We start from the raw sequence: 18,268 nt of genomic DNA on the forward strand, positions 1-18,268 counted from the left end.
TTTCCTTTTCTTTTTTTCCTTCCTCTGGGAGGGGAGGTTTGTGAAATTTTAATAGATTGAAAATGGGACCATATGCTCAAAAAGGTTGGGAATCACTGATCTGACTGATCTTTGCAACAGTTGATAAATCACATTTCAGACAAAACGATCTTGAGAACTTGTAGGTACATAATGCATTACCACTTTTTTACCATGATCAGTACTTTTTTTCCTTTCAGTCAATATATTTGTATTAACTTTTCTAAAAAATGTGCTTTCCATATTAAAGGACACATATCTTTCAAACAGATCTAAGCTTATTACAATAACAATATAAGTAGTTACACAAGAAAACTAAAGTGAATGAAAGTCTTTCCTATTAAACTAGCAGAGTGAACAGACACACATACTTATTTGTATTTTTCATATATTTTACACATTTGTAACCAAATTAGTGGCAAGGTATCGCCAGTATAAATTTTAAAAAGCTATACACTTACCTCTTAATTACGAATAATGGAATACCATAATATTTTGCATGTTCCGGTACTCTAATTTGTTACTGTTCTCTGTAACAAATATAGAGCTGATTATAAATTCAGTATTACTTACATATATTAAATTCCTACTACTGTATACTATGTATTGTCTCACTTCACTCATCCTAAATTCAAGGTAAGCAGAATTTGGCCTATGTATTTAGAAAGAAAAATGTAAGCATTATTATTATGGGGGGGGGGGGGGAGGGGGAGAGGAGGTGGAAGCTAAGGATGTGGGGAGAAAGAAAGGAGGGAATTAGTTAAAATATCCAACAATTTGGCAACCATTGGGATACCCGAAAAAATCACACACTGTTCAGAAATCCTGATAGAGTCAGAGTAAATACATTATTATTTTAAAAATTAATGTTTGTCCTTGTAAATTAAACAGTTCTATCAAGTCAACAAAAATGTTTAACAGTTCTAGTAGACCATCTGTGCAGAGACCACTGATATTTTACAACCTTGAAGTTAAAGGTAAAATCTCAGGCATTACTGCAAATCTGGAGGAAATCATCTCTCTCACTACATATGGCACAAATTTCAATAGTTTCTAATAGTTTAGGAAGAGTTTACAGCAGACCATCCGTACAGTCACACTACTTAAATTTGATGGCATATGGGCCCCATCCTCAAACAGATCTACAGAGATCTGTATTCTTAGTCCTTTGTGGAGTTCCATTGATATCATTGGGTTTCCACATGACTCTAAGGGCTGGCATGTACAGCTATGGCCACAGGATTGACCCTATGCTATTTACCATTCACTTAGTCCTGATCTACATTACACAGGTTGAAGTAAGACAGCTTTTCTCAACCTAATTTGGTCATCTTATATACTACAGCCTTGCTCCCACTGTTGTAAGTGCCTGACTTCACCTATATAGTAACTCCCCCTGCTACTTACTTACTTTTCTCTCTCTCTCTCTCTCTCTCCTTCCTCCCTCCTTCCCTCCCTCCCTCCCTCCTTCCAAATTGACAAGAAAGTCCCCTAGTCTCCCAGGTGGACTGCTGCTCAATGCCCATACTTCCCTTTCCCACAGACTGCCATCTCTCCCCTCCCCTCCTCTCCTCCCCCTGCTTTCCTGTGCTTCAGGTCCCCCACTCCCAACTCAGACCCAGGCTGCTCCAGGGTCCCAGGTCCACCTACTCTTTTGGCAGGGAGGCAAGATTTCTGGTGGATGCTCCCCCTCTCAGCAGGGAGGTAAGAGTCCCAGAGGCTGCTGTGCTCCTGGTGGCTAGCAGAGAACTCAAGAGGTTGAGCAGCTGGGTTCCCAGCAGAGAGCAGGAAATAGAGAGCTGGGAAGTGGAGAACAGCCAGTGAGGGGCCAAGTGCTCGTGGGGCATCTGAGTGGGAGCTGAGTGGAGAGGCTGGACTCTCAATTTCCCACACTGCCCCTCTTGGGTCAGAGGAAGTGCTCCTGATGAGGAAGCACACCACTAACTGAAGCAGAATAGTGTGGACATAAACCACTGTAAATGCTGCAGTGTCTGGAATTCAACGTAATAGTTTTTAGTGCACACATTCCCTTATGGTAATATTCACAATGCATAGGAGCCAGCACAAGACCCACTTAAATCTTCAAAATAAGTGCTGCAGAGATGCAAATAAGTTGCTCCATTACAATTTATTTAGGGCTTAAGTGGCATGTAGGCCTCACACCGGTCCTCTTTACAGGGCTGAATTTCCCCCCTGGGAAGAGAAATAGAGAGCAAGCTGATCAAACACATTACTTTGGATTGTAAAAAACTATGGAGGATTGTAATAAACTTCAGTTGGCATAACGGTATGTCGACAGGACAGCATGATAGATAATGGCAAGTAACATTCATCTTGAACATGTTGATAGTAGTGCTCTGGCAAAAAATATCTATAATTCCCCATGCAAATTGATGGACTCTGAACTTACAGGCTGCTCTGAGGAAAAAGGAGCTGAAGCATCCCATCTAGTTCAATATGCAGTAAAGGCCATGAGCAAGTGATCTCCTCTTACACATGGGTGTATTTTCACATGGACTGGTTATGTAACCCTCACCCATGTATACCATCATAAATTTGACTAGGTGCAATATGGGGGCATTTTACACACTGAAGAATGAGATATCCTTTATTAATAAATTGGTAATAATTTATGGGCTAACTTGATGGGCTAACTGTCTTTTCCGTTATGGCAACTCATCTGCTCCTAAAATGTTATCTTAAATTTCCATGGAGCATTTAATCCTGAAGGATTCACAAACATTTTAAATACGTTATGGACTGTATACAGCAGCAGGGTCAAGCATAAAGCCTGCAGGAAACAGAGACAGGATGGAGAAGAAAGAAAAACAAAAAGCAAGAACAGTGAGGGTCCTTTACTCACTGAGCATATGTCTACACTGCAGAGTTTTTCAGAAAAAAGTGTGTGTGGACACAGAAGAGAGTGTTTTTTCAACAGAAGAGGCCTCCAGGAAAAAGTACAGGTGCCCTGGTGGCCATTCAGTCCACAGTGATCAGAACTGAAATGAAAGCTAGCATCCAATGAATGTGGACACTATCTTTCAAAAAAGCAGATGGCTTTTTTGTTGCACTTTTGCTGTGTGATGCTCTCTTTCAAAAAATTTTTTCCAGAAGATCTGTTCTGGAAAAGCTTCTTCCGAAAGCAGCTTGCAGTCTAGACATAGCCTCGCCTTTGTGTGATACCAAAAGTGACAATCAGTACTTAAATATGCTAATAACTAAAAGTGTATTTACTGCATAAAAGCTACGTGATTCTAGCCTTGATCTTTCTGCAAACTTCTGATTAACATCAGTGGGCGAACTGCTATGGATTGAGAGTAGTATTCTAGTTCTAAATTTGACAATGGATTCTCCACGGTATGAATTTTTACTCCCATGATAACACTATGGCCAGAAATCTCTTCAACCCACAATGGTAGAAGGATTGGTGGATATATCCAAGGAACTTCACTCAGCAGGTAGTGTTTAAGATAGGAAGTGAAGAATACCATATGCAGCTGAAATTACTGGGGAAATGTTAGGCAGGCACAACATAATGATGCAAATTATTAGATGGTGGTTAAAATGCTCAGAATATATTCTCTCCTCAAGCAAAAACATGCCATGAAATCTTTAAATGGTCAGGAACTCTGATTTTATATATTACCTGAAAGATAGTACTCACAACATAGCATTGATTAAAAATACCATGACAGAACATTTGTTAATTACTGGCTCAGAAAGAAGAGTGATAATTAACAATTCACCAAAAATGCTTCCTTCATTTTCACTTGAAGGGTTCAAATGCTAACCATCCTGGAGACAGTTTAGTTTGCAACAGCTGATAATATCTCAGCCAAAAATCATATGGCTGTGGGCCATAAAGTAAGACGTGAGAAAATGGAGAACCAAGGATATAAATTTTGTGAGCCCACCTGACTAGTCTAGCATAGGAGAGTGCATGTTTCCTGAATCACATGGAACAGACATGTAAAATATCTGTTCCTTGATGTATCTGGCAGATGTGATGCCAGAAATATTTTTCTCCTGATTTATTTTTGTAGCTGTAACTAGTTCACTATACTAAATCTACAACCCTAAACTAATTTTAGGGCCATTTATTTTTATGTCTACAAACAGCAGAATTACCCAAATGTTAAAAGTCCATGTTCATATGCCCAGAAAGAACTGCCAATGTAACTATTATATTTTAGATTTTAGTTATCAAACACTGACACTTTGGAAAATTTCTTGAGCAGAGTTTTCATAGAGTTCCAACTTTGACCATTTATTGTGTAAAATGTATTTCAAGCAGATTAGAAATAAATAAAATGGAAATAAATTAAACTTACATCTTGAAACTTGTAACTAATTTCTGCTTATGAAGACAACTGAGTCTCATGCTACAGTCAATGGAGTCAAGTAACACACTATCAAGCTGTCTAGATTTCTTCTTACGTGTTAAATTCCATGTTTTATCTGTCAAAGTGCATAAGTCATCACTCTAAGTCCATAAAGTGGCATCAAATCTGCAGCACTAGTAGGAGTAATGGATGCCACAGAATCTGGATGAAATATTTTAATGTTCAACTTTTAGCATGTCATTATTCTCATATCCAACTCTTTAACAATAACAATGTTTCTTGCAATGCTAAGTAAGCATGATACGAGTGAAATTACTGTATAGGAGTGCTGGATCTTGCTTTCTAAACTGTTGATTGTACATGAGTACTGTTTATTTTTTAGCTTGCATCATTTCTTTATGTATTCTTTAGGCAGAAGAGCCTTCATGGTAATTTTCCTATGATATATGTATCAACAAAAGATACATTTGGAACAATAATGGAGGCAACCTGAGTATACATGGGAAGAAAGAGGACTTAGGTAGTTGAATTCATGACTTGATGGATAATGCCTGGTAACAATACTAAAACACTGATGTAAATTCTTTGATAGCTCTTAATACACCGCAGAGACTTCATTCCACAAAATGTGTGTTTTAAGGAAGCATATACGTCACCCTTTCTATTGATATCTGATTGTTAATACTAAAATTCCACACATGGATTATGGAGAAAATAGTGACTTACTTCTCATATATTGTCATGCATTATTTGAATTCCCTTACTATATATTAATTGTGATGTGGGTTAAATAACGAGGCAAAATAGACCTTGAATAGTTATAACCCACAGACAATTTCAAACTATGTCTAAAAGTGCTCGTCAACAACTGAAAGATGTTGCTGAAAGTAAGAGAGTTTACCAAACCCCATCAGATGTCATTTCACTGACATATCATTTGTTTAGAAAATTGTCAGCTGGGTATGTATTTTGAGATTAGCTGTTCAGTTGCTTTGGCCAAGAAGACTTTAGTCCTTCTATATACACAGATCATTCTTAGATTATTTGGTTGAGAATCACATTCTAAGAATCACAAGTAGCCCTTCCACTTCGCCTTCACACATTAATTTACACATTAATTGTGTAAGCTTCTCTCTATCTCCATGGGGTAGCCAAGAATTGTTACATACATTATATTGGATGTGCAAAGTGAGGCACAAAGTAAATAGCTTCATCAAGGTCATACAGGGGAGTCTATGCCCAGACTAGAAATAGAACCCGAGTATCTTGAATGCCAGTCCTGTGTTTTAAGCACAAGACCACCCTCCTTCCTCTATTAGCATATTGCTTAAGTCTAGCAGTACTGTCAATGTACAGAGGGCAGATGGCTCAGAGAAGGCAACAGTCAATTTCGGGTAGGAAAGCCATTATATGAAATACAGTAGAATAGGGTTTTGAGCAAAAGAAATATTGTCATTTATAACTCACTCAAGGTATTTAGCAAATCATATGGCTGTACTGAATGAATATTCTGACCCTATCATACTTGCTTGCACAATACCTTCTGATTTAGAACTTCAGCTAACAGCTTTTGTTTTTCATTATTTTACTAAAATATAAATGCTGGGCTGTTTACCCAGAGGGGAGAAAACATTCCATTTTCATAAAATAAACTTCAATACATTATTTCATTCTTTCATTAGTCACTTTTGTCACTTCATATTTTGATGCTTTATAATTAAGTTATATGGAGCCCTGAGCATCTACTTCTAATAGAGTGGGTCTCATAAAAGGGTTATCTGGGGTAGCCCTTTTCACATCTGCTTTACATTCTTTAAGCCCAAACCAGAAGTGTTCATAAAGACATATTTTAATATGCTGTAAATACAAGAGAACTGAAGAAACTATGCACAACAGAACCACACTAATTTGCATTGATGAATGAGTATAGATAAATGAGGTTAGTACAGAAGCAAATAATAGACGGAGCCAGTGCTGGTGATGACAAATTTCCCACAGGGCATTGCAGAAAAATCAAGCCATCAAGTGCTCAGTCCCACCATTTAGTGAAGTGCTAATCTATTTACAGATGGGTTGGACACAGACTCAGGGTCTCATGGAGCTAAGCTACAGCAATGGGAGCAGAAAGGGATAAACAGTGAGTAGCAAAAGCTAGTAGATTTTCTCAAGGTCTTCTAGCCCCGTTGAGTCTAACTTGCTACCCAAGAAGAGTTTCTCTTACAAGAACTGATACTTCCCCATACAACCCATGACACTGGGCCCAACAATGGTGCAAATTAAAGACAGACACCAGCTTTCTATTGCTGAGGAAAATATGGAACAATCTTAATTTGATTCTCTCACCTGGGGTCAATGTGATAAGGAACATGAAGAAGATAGCAGCTCCAAGAATTATGGCAAATGAGGTAAATCAGAAGGTTTCCTGTTTTCCTGTTTCTCTTTGATTCCTTTCCTATGCAAAGCTACAGTGGGACCAGTGAGACTCCGGCCTTACTCTTCAATCCTTACAGGACCACCAGTGCCTTTGAAAGCTGATTATCTCTGTCTGGGCTCTTCAGTGACTGCTAGAGATATGTCCAAGGGATGATATATGATCATCATATTTGCACCTGAAGCAAGGTATCACTCCTAATAACCCATCCACATTGCTGCTCTGGATTGCTGCAAACCACCAAATTCATTTTCAGTGGGAGACTACACATTGCTGTAGTGCCAATAGGCAAAGGTCCCACTGCACCTCACAATTACAGAAGAAGCCAACTTGTTTTTTCAACAGCTGCATTTTACTACTGTAAAGAAAAGTAAACAGAAATGAGTTTTCTACATCAAAATGATCAGATAACAAAACTACTTTGTATATTAGCATCTACATATTTTTCCAATAGATATAAAATCTGCATTATTTTTAGTATGTTTTATTTTTGTATTTGGATTTTTTGTACACCCCAACATTCTGTAATTTTCCTAAACAATATGGACCAAATTCTCACTCTGGACCAAAATCTCACCTCCAAATGCAAGGCCAAAAGCTGTGATGTAAGCAAAAATCACAAAACAAAGTCTGGTCTTGATCTTGAAATCACTTAAGAAGAGAACTACTCACACATGTAAAACTACACAAGTGTTTAAACATTTACAGATTGGGGACTGACATTTTAATGAATTCAAGAGAATACTTGCAGTTGTAATCTTGCTTCAAAACTATTATCTGTCTTTGTCATAAATAGACAACTATTAGGGAACAGGTAATGATATACATCAACACAGGTAATGATATACATCACATATTAAAATATATGATTTTCTTATTAAAATTATCTAAAAGAACAATAGTCTGGGGACACGGTCAATTTAGGACTTTCTGGAAAGGGATCCAAAATAAAACTCAAGATCAGCCTGACATTTTCCATTCCCCATATCAAATGCATTGGAAGACAAGGGGATTTAGAATCAGAACCAGGAACCTGAAAAAAGCTTATGCTAATCTACAGCTGATTAAATCAAAACATTAGTACCAAATATTCCTAAGCCTTAGAATTGGGTTTGAAATCTAAAACTTTTGTATTTCGGATCTACCTTTGTTAAAAATACTACCTTTTCTATAACAAGGGACCAAAACACCGAAGCAAGCCTGTTGTAAGATGCAGTTGTTGAGAACATTAAGCTACAAAATACCACTGCCTGTATTTTAAGTGGCATTTTTAGGATTTAGTGTAGCTATTGGAAGACCTCTCCTTCGCTAATATTTATTGTTGTCTACTATACCCCATTTGATGCATCTAAACCACATACTAAATATTTAAAATGGTGAAGGAAAAGATACATTTGTATAATGGTATCCACCATTCTTATACTAGACTTCTGTTTCGACCACTTGTCAATATCACTGATGATCATTTTAGGGATTTTACAGTGCTTAGTTTGTAGTATTTTACAGTGCATCATTCACCACTTCCTTTATTCACTTTACTCATTGTGCCTTCTTGTGCATGCTGAGTCCTTTCTGAGGCCAATCCATTCATTGTAGCCAAGATTGCAAAATTCCTTTCTGCTGGCCATCCACCAACACAGCATGCTAACTTTATGACTGAAACAGAACACTGTGCCTAAACAAGCTCTCCTGATTAGCTACTTCGGTCAACATGAATAATGGATTGCCTTGGTTGAGTCAGGTCTGAACAGGCTGGATAAGACCTCTCCCTGGACCTACATGATGGTCCTTAACCACAGTCCCAATGTAATTTTAAACTTCACTTCATCATACTGATAGGCTACAAGCTACCCTCCTATGAACACAATAAATACAGGGAAATAGATAAACTACTTTGAAAAATACTATGACAATCCTTCCTGGGCATGGAACACATTCCAGTTGGGCCACATTTTACACAAATGAAGCATCTGAAATTGGCTTTCCAGTTGCAAGTGGCTGGGTGGGCAAAACACATAGTTGTAAGCATAGACAGACTGGGGCAGAGAGTTAAGACAGGCTCAGTGTTCTCTGTATGAACCAAACCTCATTTTTAATTTTCTTGGATTTTGAAGATGATAAAGACTGTTTCAATAAACTTCATTGTTATGTCTGGTGTATCAACCCCTTGTTTACCTTAAAACTCCTACGATGAGAACTCAGTTTGCTTTAATTAATTTTGTTTTCATAGCTGACTGACATCAGGTTAAGCAGTTATTGCAAGGTATTACAACAACCTAACCAACAGTTAACAGGTATAGAAGCTCTGATAAGGAATAGTCTGAAACCCACATATGATATAATTCTTTCTGGCAAAGGGAAAAAAAGACAAGTGTAGGACCAATTTATGCATAAATCGGTCACATTTTCACACATAGCCCCAATTATCTAAAAAAGGTTTAACATTATATTTATATTGATAAGCTTAACAATGTTGAACCATGACTCTCGGATGATCTGTTACAATTCACATCCAAAGAGACCAGAAGGAATAATTGGAAACCCTCCAGCATTTCAAGAAATAGAAGCAGCCTTGAAAAAGATGAAAACTGCTGTACAAGGTCTGCCTTTTGCTGAAATTACAACATAAATTCCGAATGAAGGATGGCCAAGAATAATTCAACAATTACAAATTCCCTCTAAAGACAGAAGGAATGCTACAAGATTAGAGAAATTGAGTCATCCCAAATGTCTTCACAGGAAAAAAAAAGACAGTTTAATGACTAGAAGCTGAATGAGACATTTGATAGACTGTTTGATAGACTGATTACGGGGGGGGGGTGAGGTTTGAGCTAAATAATCTGTTTTTATGTTATGAATATCAACAGTTGGCCATATAAATGGTGAAAATACTTATCAAATAATTATGGAAACCTCTCATGCCAGTCAACACTATTTAAGTTAACCTCAAGATACACTAGACTTTCCTTAACTGACTAGTCCTTTTGACATTTAAATGGCATCTCTAAATGTCTAATTGATTTAACTTATGAGTCAGAACTGTGAGGCCAACAAAAGAAGCGTAAGCATCACAAGTAATCAGTAATCAAACTTCTCTCCTCAATGCTTGCTGATGAGTTTTTAATTCTTTTTATGAACCAGTTTTTTTTCCAAAATCAGGTCTTACTATAAAAAGTAAGAAGCTATACCCAGAGGATTGCCCATAAGCAGCAGTGAAACCAAGGTAAAGTCATATACAGGCTTTTAAAAATGTATTATAAAGGAAGAAAGATAATAACACCACTCATAAATCAATACTGTATCTTAGAACAGACACAAAGTCTGTTTATTTCTGTGCCAAGTTTTGGAAGAAGAGGGTAAAAAGAATAGGCATCAAAGCAAGTCTGCACTGGTTGCAGTGCCTAATAAAGCTGTGTTCCCATTTGTGTTGCAATAGCATTGGCAAATCAAAAATGATGTTTCCAAGAGAATTTGCCAAAGTCACATTTGACATACACATGATTCCAAATTAAAAATGAAAGACCAAAAATTCTAAAAAGTCGCTTAAGTTAGATGACTGAACACATATATAGGCATCTAAAGAAGAGGCTTGATTTAGAGAGGCATACACTGCATATATATATGTAGTTTTAATAATCTATATTTAGATAGACAATTATGAACATTTTGACTCAAGTGTAAACCTAAGCTTAATAGGCCTCGCCTGGGCTCAAAGAAAATCTTTAACAAAATAAGCCATAGAATATTCTAAATACATTCTTATACCACGTCCATCATTAGCATCTTCTATTAGTGTACTAATCAAGATGACTTAAAATCTGTCACAAGTGGTTAGTTTTCTCATCCTCTCCCCAGAGGCAGAAGTATGTGAAACATACTGCCAAGTCTTGGAAGCCCCCAAGAGTCCTGATGGGCTAATAGGGCTTTGTGCAGTGCCCAAGAAATAGAAACACTGCAACTTCTAGCTGATACTTCACTCTTACTTAGCAGGTTTCTTAAGATCCTGCAGCATTACAGGGCAAGGAGGGCTGCAAGATTTGTTCATCTGTAAAAACTAGGTTGTTATGTGTCAAAATCTGCCTTGTGAGCACACAAATAGCCACATTATCCATGGAAACCAGGTAATTCCTTAACACGTCAGTAGTTGGGTGCCTAATTACTCCAATTTGCACAAGCAAATGCCAATTTACTGTAAGATTATAGTGTCATGATTGTTTGTGCATGAAATCTCATAATTGTAGGGCATTCAGCAGAGAATCTCTAAAATGCATTACCAATATTTACTAATGGATGTTTATAACATTTACCCTTTGAGGTATATGAATAAATATTATTGTCCCACTTTAGAGATGGGAAAACCTGAAACAGAAGTTAAAGGATTTATATTGACTCACTGTGATTTTGGGATAGAGACAGGATTAGATTTCAATAGTTCTTAGCTTCCAACCCAATGCTCCCAAAAAGTTAAAACTAGTCTGGAATGCACCAAGAGATTTTAAATAAAAAAGCTTATGTGCTAAAATTGGAAAGGAATAGCTCAGGTGATCTGCTACTGAAGAAGTCTCTCAACAAGTCACTGATATGGCTGTGACCAAAGATAATATCAGATAAACACCACCAACATTGAAGTGTGCTCTGTGGCCCACAGGAAATTAATAGGTGACCTCAGTTATATTTTTTTAAAAATTACCATAAACTTACAAAGAAACTGGATTGCTTAAAACAGAGTGTCTCCCCAATGAAAGGACCCTTGAGCCAGGCTATGGGCATGAAAAAAACATACAGCAGGAAAAATAAAGGCAGTTCTATAAAGTGCCATGATAAGGACAATAAGGACACACATCCGTTTCAGCATCTCAATTTTTCCATGCATCGTATTCACTAACATTCTATAAACTCTACTAAAGTCCCTCACGGCAAAGCTTTATAAGATTTTATAATGACTCCCATCACATGTCTTCAGTAAGTTTGTAGATGAATGAGTCCGAATATACTGACAAGTATCAGAAGGGTAGCCATGTTAGTCTGAATCTGCATAAACCATTATTCTCATCAGCAACTATATACCACACCACAGTAACTCTAACTCAGGAACCAATCCCTGCAACAAACCTTGCTGCCAACTCTGCCCACATATCTACACCAGCAACACCATAACAGGGCCTAACCACATCAGCCACACCATCATGGGCTCATTCACCTGCACATCTACCAATGTAATATATACCATCATGTGCCGGCAATGCCCCTCTAATTAATTTGCAAATTTGACACTATGGCTGTGTCTACACTGGCTTCCCTTTCGGAAAAGGGATGCTAATGTAGCACTTTGGAATAGGCAAATCCGCGGGGGATTTAAATATCCCCCGCGGTATTTGCATTAACATGGCTGCCGCTTTTTTCCGGCTTGGAGATAAGCCGGAGAAAAGCGCCAGTCTAGACGTGATTCTCCAGAAAATAAAGCCTTTGAAAGTACTTGAAAGTACTTGAAAGTAGGAATAAAAGATCCTCCAGAAAAGGCTTTATTTTCTGGAGAATCACGTCTAGACTGGCGCTTTTCTCCGGCTTATCTCCAAGCCGGAAAAAAGCGGCAGCCATGTTAATGCAAATACCGCGGGGGATATTTAAATCCCCCGCGGATTTGCCTATTCCAAAGTGCTACATTAGCATCCCTTTTCCGGAAAGGGGTGCCAATGTAGACACAGCCTATCAGTTTAGGATTAAAGAAAGACTGTGAATGGCTAGCCAACTACAAAAGCAGTTTCTCCTCTCTTGGTGTTCACATCTCCACATCAGCTGCTGGAAGTGGGCCTCATCCTCCCTGACTGAATTGACCTTGTTATCTCTAGTCTTAGCTTTTGATTGGTACTCTTTTCATATGCCTGTATGTTTCTCCCTGTCTCTGGAATGTCTACTACATGCATCTGACGAAGTGGGTCTTTGCCCATGAAAGCTTATGCGCCAATAAATCTGTTAGTCTATAAAATGCCTCAGAATATACTGGAGTTAGATATAGGTCAGCCAGGATCATTAACCTCAGAGCCAAATAAACCTTTGAGAAAGTTCAGGTTTAGGTCTAAAGTACATAATTCTGTCCCTTGTGTCTATAGAGAGAGAAATTAAAACTCCATCATCCAAACACACCTAGGTTTTGGAAAAAGAAATCCAAAGCTGAACTGTGTGACCTGGAAGCATTTCTTGAATGATAAATATAGGAGTGAATTTCATGTGGAGTTCTTATAAAACAACGAATAGTCTAGCAGCACCTTAAAGACTAACAAAACATGCAGATGCAAGAGCGGCCCAAGGCGGGCTGTGGCAGCTGGTGCCCCAAGCAGAACGTGTGATCGGCGCCTGCACGGCCGTCAATGGAGTGATGTCGTCATTGAGTGCCCCGTTGAAGGTGGCGCTCTAGGCGATAGTCGAGTCGGCCTACAGTCACGGGCCGCCCCTGTGTATATATCATATCATGAGCTTTCATGAGCACAACCCACTTCTTCAGATGACAGCTTCGTGGGTTGAGTCCACGAAAGCTCATGATACCATCTACATGTTTTGTTAGTCTTTAAGGTGCTACTAGGCTATTTGTTGTTTTTTCAGTTTCTCCTGTTACAGACTAACTCGGCTTCCCCTCTGAAGCTTGTGGAGTTCTGGTAGTGAAGATCAAAGATTGTAGAACCAGAGAATGCCTAAATCACCATTGCTTTTTTAAAAAAAATCTATGTAAGCTAACAGATAAATAAATTATATAACTGATTAACATGCACAATAGACTTAGACTTAGCAGGCTAGGAACCCTATGATCCCATTCTAGAGCAGTGAATATCTTGGAGTTGCAAAATACTTGTGTATGTGAATAACACAGAAATATGAAGAAAGGCAAGACACTTAATTCTATTCCTCCTTCTATTTTCCTTTCAAATATATGTTTTGTATGGAGGCATCCATCAGACAGCACTCTGTCAATGAGATGTGCCATTGCCATGTGTGTGTATCCTGATAAAATTCAAAGTACAAACAGGCATTAAACAGGGCTGTATCATCACCCCAACCATGTTCACAGTCTTTATTGCTGTCATTTTTTACCTAATTTCTGGGAAGCTCCTAGTTGGCATAGAAATCATCTATAGAATGGATGGAAAGTTGTTCAGGCTTAGCAGGCCAAAAGCTAAGAGAAAGATTTCCACCACATCAATTGTGGAACTTCAGTATGCTGATAACAATGCAGTTTTTGCCCATTCTGAGAAAGATCTTCAAACTATCTTGCATGATGCTTATGTATGTCTTGGTCTCACCCTCTACATCAAGAAGACCAACATGCTCCATCAGCCATCTCTACATGAGGTACCATCCACTCCATCTATTAAAATCAATAGAGAGGCACTAGAGAATCTCAATCATTTAATCTGCCTGGGAAGTTATCTTTCATCCAAAGCAGATATTAATGATGTAGAAATCCAACATCATCTAAGCTGTGTCAGTGCAGTCTTTGGTCATTTATAGCACAGGATTTTTAAAGATCGTAACATCTGAACAGACACCAAGCTTCTTGTCTATCAAGCTGTCATTCTCCTGACACTATTGTTTGTATCTGAAACCTGGACAACCTACAGACATCACTTGAAAGTCCTTGAGAGGTATTACCAATGCTGCCTCTGCAAGATCTTGAAGATCAAATGGGAAGACCGGTGCATTAATATTAATTTTCTGGAAGAGGTAAAGACCACCAATATCGAGACAATGATCATCCATCAGCAACTTTGATGGACTGATCACATTGTTCGGATGTCAGACCATCGCCTCCCAAAACTGGTCCTGTTTTCTTAGCTAAAAGAAGGGTACCGTAATGTGGGAGGACACAGAAGTGTTAGAAGAACTTGCCACAGGATAACTTAAAGAAGAGCAACATTGACATTGACACTTGAGAGACACTCGCATAGGATCAGTCAAAACAGAGAGAAGTCCTACACAATGGATCCCTGCATTTTGAACTTGCCTGCAGACAAGCTGAAAAGGAGAAGAGGCACAGGAAGAAGGGAACACTTGTTGTTGACTCATGGTTGTTGACTCATGGTCAACAACCTCCTGCTGTATCTGGAAACATCTGTACTCATTATAATAGAACTTGTGGTTCAGTCATCTGTGGGTCCACAACTCCCATGGAAGATGATCATATTCGGCAATGAGTCATCGCCCATCAGACTTAACCTTAGCAGGAAGCCCATGGCCCTGTTCCAGAGCAGTGAATATCTTTGAGATGCAGAACACATGTAGCTTATGTGAATAATCCAGAAATATGAAGTAAGGCAATACACTCCAGCAGTTCGTCTTCAGAAAACACGATGTCATTTATGTACAGACTTTTAATTCTATTCCTCCTCCTATTTTCCTTTCAAATATATGTTTTGTATGGAGGCATCCATCAGACAGCACTCTGTCAATGAGATGTGTCATTGCCATGTGTGTGTATCCTGATAAAATGAAGCTAATGCATATGTAAATCTGCCTGCCCAAGAAAAGTGTGTGGAAACATATTTGACTTGAAATCTTTCATTGCAAAAAGATTTTAGAAGGATACAGATGTAGTTATTCCCCAGTTAAAAACTGAATCCTGAACCTTTCTAATCTGAACAAATATACAAAATGAAAAGAAAATTTCATTGTAAAAACACAGCCAGAGCCTTCTTTGTGGCTAAAAGTCACAGAACACAGTTCAGGGAGCAAGGGTGCAAAAGTAGCTTAAAAGTGGCTTGATGCTAGACCAGTCTCTGGTTATTTTAGGGCAGCTTGGGAGTTAAAATGATCACAGGAAGTTGAAAAACAGCTGAAAACCAGCATACAAATGCCATGCCCCACTTCCTCCAGCCATTATCCCTATTCCTGCTATGTAGCAACAGAGTAGTGTAAGAACTATGATAGTTTTGGATGAGTTAATGAACATCCTTATATGAAGCAATTCTATTTGAGCCAATTAAAACAATGGCTTTTCAGCCAAATAACACTATCATGGAAGTGCAAACTATCCATCTCTCCATCCTGGCCGTAAGATGAATTAAAGGAAAACAAATTGATTTAGCTCCTGACCAGAGAAAAAGGGAATATATCAGCCCTCCAGTCTCAGATAGTTACCCACCACTCTTCCTGATAACTTTTCCTTCTTCACCAAAGCAAATGACACAGTTTTCTTAAATAGAAGGCACACATGCCATGCCACTATACTCAGCCTCTGCCTGGGGTAGAGCCTTGTTTTCAGAAACATGGAGTTGCTGTGTTTGATGCTAGATGAAGGGGTAGTCAAATGACAGTCATAAGCACAAAATGGAGGCTTATAGACTATTATAAGTACAAGGCAACAAAGCACCCAGACAACAGCCATATAGCCTTATGAAGCTGCAAGGTGGACATTCTAAAAAAATACTGCAGACTGCCATCACATACTATTTTCAAGGCTCTGCACTGATAGGCTGTGTCCAGACTCAGGGGTTTTTTCGGGAAAAGTAGCCTTTTCCCAAAAAAACTTCCCCTGCGTCCAGACTCAAGCCGCGTTCTTTCGAAATAATTTCGAAAGAATGCGGCTTTTCTTTCGATGGCGGTAAACCTCGTTTCACGAGGAAGAACGCCTTCTTTCGAAAGTTCCTCTTTCGAAAGAAGGCGTTCTTCAATGTAAATAGGGCTTCCTCGAAAGAGAGCATCCAGACTCGCTGGGTGCTCTCTTTCAAAAAAGCGGATTGCTCTTTCGAAAGATCCGCCTGCAGTCTAGACGCGATCTTTCGAAAGAGGCTCTTTCGAAAGATGCTTTCGAAAGAGCCTCTTTCAAAAGAAGCCTGCAGTCTAGACATAGCCATAGGGATTAATGTATTTTTCAGATAGACAACTGATCATGAAGGCATACAAAAAAAATCAAAACTCCATCATAGTAACGTAAATTTCACTTTCTGATTTTTTTTTAAGAAAAGGCAAAACCATCACCTGTTTTGAATGGGCTCTTAAGTATGACCATTTACATTAAATGTGTGTGGAAAAAAATGAGGAAAGGATTTAAAGATCTCATCTGGCAAATTGCTTTGCTAACAGATATGTATTAAATGCATTTTATCCTGGCCATAATTAGGCACCAGTTTTGTAGCTTTGTGATCATCATAGCTTTCCTCCTCTTCTTTTTCCTCCTTCTTTTTCTCCACCTCGAATTTACAACACTAGTGTATCACTTTTGGAAAGAAAAACACAGACTAAGCAAATATGAGGAACAGTGTAAACTTTTGTGTAATGATAAGGAAGATAATACTATCTACCCACAACAAGATAACAAACTCCTTATAGTGTAACTTAGCCAATTTAAAATTAATTATAAACTTCTGCTCTGATCCATTTGTACTTGAAAAAATGTATCTATGCTGCATACTGGCATCTACATGCACAATTTTTGAAGTTATAAGTGTAGAATTCCATAATATAGAAAAATATATTCTTTTTATATTCCTATGCATTATATATATATTAGGGTACGTCTACACTAGCCCCTAGTTGAAACTGACTAGAGGGTTTAAACCATGGGGTTTAACTGGTAATTCAAAGTAAGGGGTTTATTTCGGAATCGCCCTTCTCTGCCGTGTATCGACACGGGCAGTTCTTCCGGGCTAGTCAATTTCCAAAATGGCAACCGGTCGGGAACATGCTAATGAAGCACGGGATATTTAAATTCTGAGCTTCATTTGCAATTTCGGTCACCCTCATTAGCCTCCCTAGTTCGAACTAGGGGGCTAGTGTAGACGTACCCTTAGAGTGTGTGTGTGTGTGTCTTTCTGTCTGTCTGAGAGTCTGTTTGTTCAAGGTCTCCTCCTAAGTGGTAAGCGTTAGGGCTCCCAAATTGGTATGCAGTGTCCTACTCTCCTAAAGCAAGTGTTAGAGGACAACCAGAAGCCACGGGTAAAGGACTTGTTCCCATAACATGGAAAGAGTGGGGCTACTGTTCCGAGGGATGAGAGAAGAGAGTGACCACTGGGGACAACGAGCCTGCATGGGAGAGCCATCCTGTAGAGAGTCCACTGGCCAACAGGGCTGAGGCTCCACCATCTTGCCTGCCAGCAGACCGGTAAGTAGGCCCCCCCGCTCCAAACCCTTTCCCCACCCCACGGCCCTTGGCCACAGCCCCAGAGAGGGGAAAAGAATGAAGGCCCCTGGTGGCTAGGGGGAGGACTTAGGGGAAGAAAAAATGCCCCTCTTGGCCTTGGGGCTTGGGGGAGTAAAAACGCCTCTGTCAGTGTGTGTGGGGGGGGGGGAATTTGCGGGGAGAAAAAAACACCCCTAGTGGCTGGGAGGTGGGAAGGAGGTATAAGGGGGGAAAGAAAAGGCCCTTGGAGGCCGGAAAGCTATCAGGAGAGAAAAAGCCCATGCTGGATGGGACTCCCTTGCCTTGAGACCCCCATAACCCTCACTCTTGCACTCCCCCTCCTCCACATCCCCAAAGTCTTGCCCT

General features: G+C 39.1%; 1 long non-coding RNA gene across 2 annotated transcripts in view; it reads right to left on the reverse strand.

Annotated features, from left to right (window-relative positions):
• LOC142831072 (uncharacterized) overlaps window positions 1-18,268 on the reverse strand; it is a 42,124-nt gene that overhangs the window by 6,531 nt on the left and 17,325 nt on the right. For both annotated transcript variants that reach the window (XR_012906700.1, XR_012906699.1), the window contains one exon: window positions 480-548. This is a non-coding gene — a long non-coding RNA (uncharacterized LOC142831072). The remainder of the gene's footprint in view (window positions 1-479; window positions 549-18,268) is intronic.

This window comes from Pelodiscus sinensis, chromosome 12 (genome assembly GCF_049634645.1).
Source record: "Pelodiscus sinensis isolate JC-2024 chromosome 12, ASM4963464v1, whole genome shotgun sequence".
Lineage (NCBI taxonomy): Eukaryota > Metazoa > Chordata > Testudines > Trionychidae > Pelodiscus > Pelodiscus sinensis.